At 63.1% G+C, this 3,672-nt stretch overlaps 2 non-coding genes across 2 annotated transcripts; both read left to right on the plus strand.

Annotated features, from left to right (window-relative positions):
- Positions 1-2,165: 2,165 nt before the first annotated feature.
- Positions 2,166-2,272, plus strand: LOC147698711 (U6 spliceosomal RNA). The gene has a single exon (XR_015299516.1). It is a non-coding gene; the product is annotated as a U6 spliceosomal RNA (small nuclear RNA).
- A 677-nt stretch (positions 2,273-2,949) lies between these two features.
- Positions 2,950-3,056, plus strand: LOC147698712 (U6 spliceosomal RNA). Its single transcript, XR_015299522.1, has one exon. It is a non-coding gene; the product is annotated as a U6 spliceosomal RNA (small nuclear RNA).
- The last annotated feature ends 616 nt before the right edge of the window (positions 3,057-3,672 follow it).

The following is a 3,672-nucleotide window of genomic DNA, read 5'->3' on the forward strand; positions in this document are numbered from 1 at the left end:
GCATTTGTCCTGCAATGACATCCTTCAAAAATAAGGATTAGTCTGCATACCGTCTTATGTCACTTGCACTGAGGCCTGGCCGGGGTAGGAGCCTCGGCGTGCAGCACGTACCGGTGGGTCCTACCTCGTTTTCTGCACTCCTTTCCGGCCAGCCTGGGTCTCGGAGGCGCGGCGCTGGTCGCGGCCGCCTCCCTCCGTGCATGTCTTTCCATTCTGCCCTACGGGCCGCGGCGGTTTGACGCGCTGATGTTGGTCCGGGCGCCTCCGCCCCTCAGGGGCGGGGTTTGATTGCCGCCAGGTGCGGCCGTTTGATAATGGACACGGCCCTCTCCTGCTGGCGCTGCGTTTTTGACGCGGCCTGCGTGAGAAGGAGCTAGGGCGCGTTATTGCACAGACTGCCCTCGCAGGCCAGGGTTCGAGTCCTGCCAATGCGTCTGTATCTACGTTCCTCGGTGAGTGCATTTCTTCTCTGTAAGAGCCTGGATGGCTCAGTCAGTAGGGAGTCAGACTTTTAATCTGAGGGCCCAGGGTTCAAGTCCCTGTTCAGGCGGCTTGGTTAAAGAAAATGTGTGTCAATTGTATTCTCTTAAGATTCCGTTTGACGGGCACTTCTATTTGGCCAGGAGCGCTTTGCGCGTTCTTTTCGGGGAACGGCAGCAGGCCCTGAGGCAACATGGGGACTGCTCGAGATTCTGTAGTCCTTCTTCTGGCACCCTGGGAGCCCGTGTTATCCTCCTATGCAGGGGCCGTCAGGATGCGCCGGGCTCAGGTGTGTTGGCACTGCTGAGAACTCCTCGGGGTGGCGGAGGTGTCCCCCCCCCTTCTGTCACAGTCTGAGCGCTCCCCCGGGTTTCCGGCGCTTTCCCTTCTAGGGGTCTTTGCGAGGGGGGGGGGGTGCCCCGCCCCGCCCCGCCCCCTCCTGGCTTTATCTCCCTCTCGGTACCCGGTGGGGGTGTAGGGCCCACTGGTGGGTAGGGCAGGCCCGGGGGCAGTGGTCTGGCCCGGGACCTGGGTCCGGTTCCTCGGCGGATCTGGGGTGCGATTTAGTCCGGGGCCCGGGTTAGTCGCGCCTCGGGGCCTCTTCCATGCATAGGAGTCCCGCTCGGCTTCCCTGGGCAATTGCTTGCTTTTTCCCCACATTCGGCCACCACAATGCTTTGGATGCTGTTGTGGTATAGCGCCTGGTGCCCTTGCGGGGGTGTAGTACGCTGGTCTTGTCTCAAGTTGCGCTACTGGGTAGTGTGACAGGACCCCTACGCGGGGAGGGCACACTTGCTTAGTGTCTCATTCCTGTTTGGTGCTTGCATTTGCCTCCGGCGGCGGGGGTTGTCCCCGGGGTCCCCCTGGATCTCTGCGCAAGTCTCCGGGTTCCCTTCCTCTACCTGCGCCCGCTGACCCGCCCTTGCAGGGGTGGGGTCCTTCGGCCATACCACCCGGATTTCAGGGTATCGGTCGGGGCGGTCAGGTTTTGGCTCCCGGGCCCGGATGTCGGTTTTCCGGTCTCGTACTGGTACTGCCGCTCCAATATTTGCCCCTGGATCCTCGCTTTCAGCCCTCTCACCCCTGGAGGTTCCCGGGGGGGGCAGGGGGCTGTCGCCTCCGTTGCGTCCCGTCTTGGGCCGTGGCTGTCACGGTTCTTGGGATCTTCGGGCTGGCGGGCCGGTGACCGGTCTTGCTGGTATTGCGGTTTTTCCACGGGGTCCCCCCTTCCCGACGGGTTCGGATGCCACCTCCTTCCCTTGTCTATTCTGTGGACCTTGAGTTGGCCTGGGAGGCCGGACTGCGAGTGGGGGTCACCACTCTCGGTTGCGGGGGCCGCTGTTGGGCTTGCCTTCTGTCCCGTGGGTTGGCCCGGTGCTCATGAACCGCCTGGTGGATCTTCTTCGCAGGGAGGGAGTCCTGGTGTTCCCTGTCTGGGCAATTGATACAGCCCGGCCTCATCTTTTTCGTGGGTGAGGCATCACGTCAGGCGGGGTCTCTCCTCCGACAGCTCCCTGTGCTATGTGCGGTGGTCCCTTCGGGTCCTGTCTCGGGCTTGTCCTCCTTCGGGGGTCAGGTGCCTGGACCCGGTACTTCCCTCTGGGTCAGTCAGGGGGGGGGGGGGCATCCTTTGGTCCTGGCCTGCCGCCTTGGCACCTGTGCTTCGGTGTCCCCATGTATGGGCCGTACTCACTTCGGCTACTCATATCCATAAGTTGGGACAATTCTGAGGAGATTGGCGTGGCCCCTGCGCAAGGTGGACTCGCATGTTCGTGAGGCGTTCCATATACCGGGTCAGTCGCCCTGGTAGGGTCGGTTTCGCCGGTCCTGTCCCTTCGGGCCATCCTTCCCCCGGGGTCCGGCTCTGTGACGGCTCGGCTAGGTCGGATCTTCCTTCGTTGCCTTGTCTCGCCCTGTCCCGGTGGTGTTTCGGCGCCTGGTGCCTCGGCTCGGTCTGCCTCCGGTGGATCGGTTCTGGGGGGGGGACTCGGCCCTCCGGCCCGGGTTCTTCTCCTCCTTCCGGGTCCTTTTTCCCCGGTCTTTCGCGTGACCTTTCAGTCTGATGTACGCGTTCCCCCCGTGCCCTCTGAATTCGCGGGTCCTCGGGGATTCGCTTGGGCAGGGCCGGGGTGCTCCTGGGTGCTCGACCCGGCTGCGCATGGACTTGTCTTTGATGATGTGCCTGGCACCCGCGCGTGGTGGCCACGCTTGTCCTGGGGCATTCCTGTTTTTGGCTCCCGGCGGGGTCCTCCGCCCCGGGTTCCCTCTCCTTTGGCCGGGCTGGCGATTCGAGCCTCCTGGCCGATCCCGGATCTTCCCGTGCAGTGATTGGGTCCCCCGCTCTCGGCGCCGGTGTTGAGCCGGCTCTTGTCGGCTGGCCTGCCTCCTTGTGCAGGCCTGGTTCTGGAGCGGAGGAGGCTGCTTGCTCGGGGGTGGTGGCTTTGCTGCTGGGTTCCCGCGATTGTTCCAATGCTCGCTCCGGCGGCACGTATACATGATTTGGAACGATACTGAGAGGATTGCTGCGGCTCCGGCGCAAGGAGGTCACGCAAGTTCGTGGAGCGTTCCATGTTAGTGGAGCGGTGTGGCTCAGGGTTGGAGGCGGCGGTCCCGGTAGCTGAGATGGTCCTAGACCAGGGTTCAATTCCCCGCCTCGGTGGGTCTTGGGCTTAAATACTTCCTTGGACTCGTGAATTCTCATGCCGGTGCCTACTCGTCTCACGTGTTCACACTCTGCAACTCTGGGCAGATGCTTGCCTAATCTCCGCTTGGGCCCCTTGCGGCGGGATGCCTGGCTCTCGCCTTGTATCCTGCTGGGGTTATCTCACAGGGGTATACCTGGTCGGGTTCCCAAGGCCCGCACCTTGATGCCTTTGGGTGATACGTGCGCTAGGCACATCGCAATACACTTGCATACTCCCTCTCTCGTTCTACGAGCTCTTCGGGGTCCGCCCTTTTGGGCCCCGGCCCTCGGTGGCTCTGCGGTTCCTCGCCTGTCAGGTTTCCATGGTGGCGATGGTGTCTGCTGGGCGGATGGACGTGCGGGGGTCGTTCCTCCGCTCCCCGCCCTTCTTGCGGGTTTTTGCCGGACGGGGTTGTTCCGCCGGCTTGTCCCCCGTGTCCTTCCCGGGGTCCCTTCCCAGGGGCCTCGGACTCAGGTGGTATCTTTACCGCTTTTTTCCGGCCAACGTG

Source organism: Lissotriton vulgaris, chromosome 8 (assembly GCF_964263255.1).
Source record: "Lissotriton vulgaris chromosome 8, aLisVul1.2, whole genome shotgun sequence".
NCBI classification, from domain to species: domain Eukaryota; kingdom Metazoa; phylum Chordata; class Amphibia; order Caudata; family Salamandridae; genus Lissotriton; species Lissotriton vulgaris.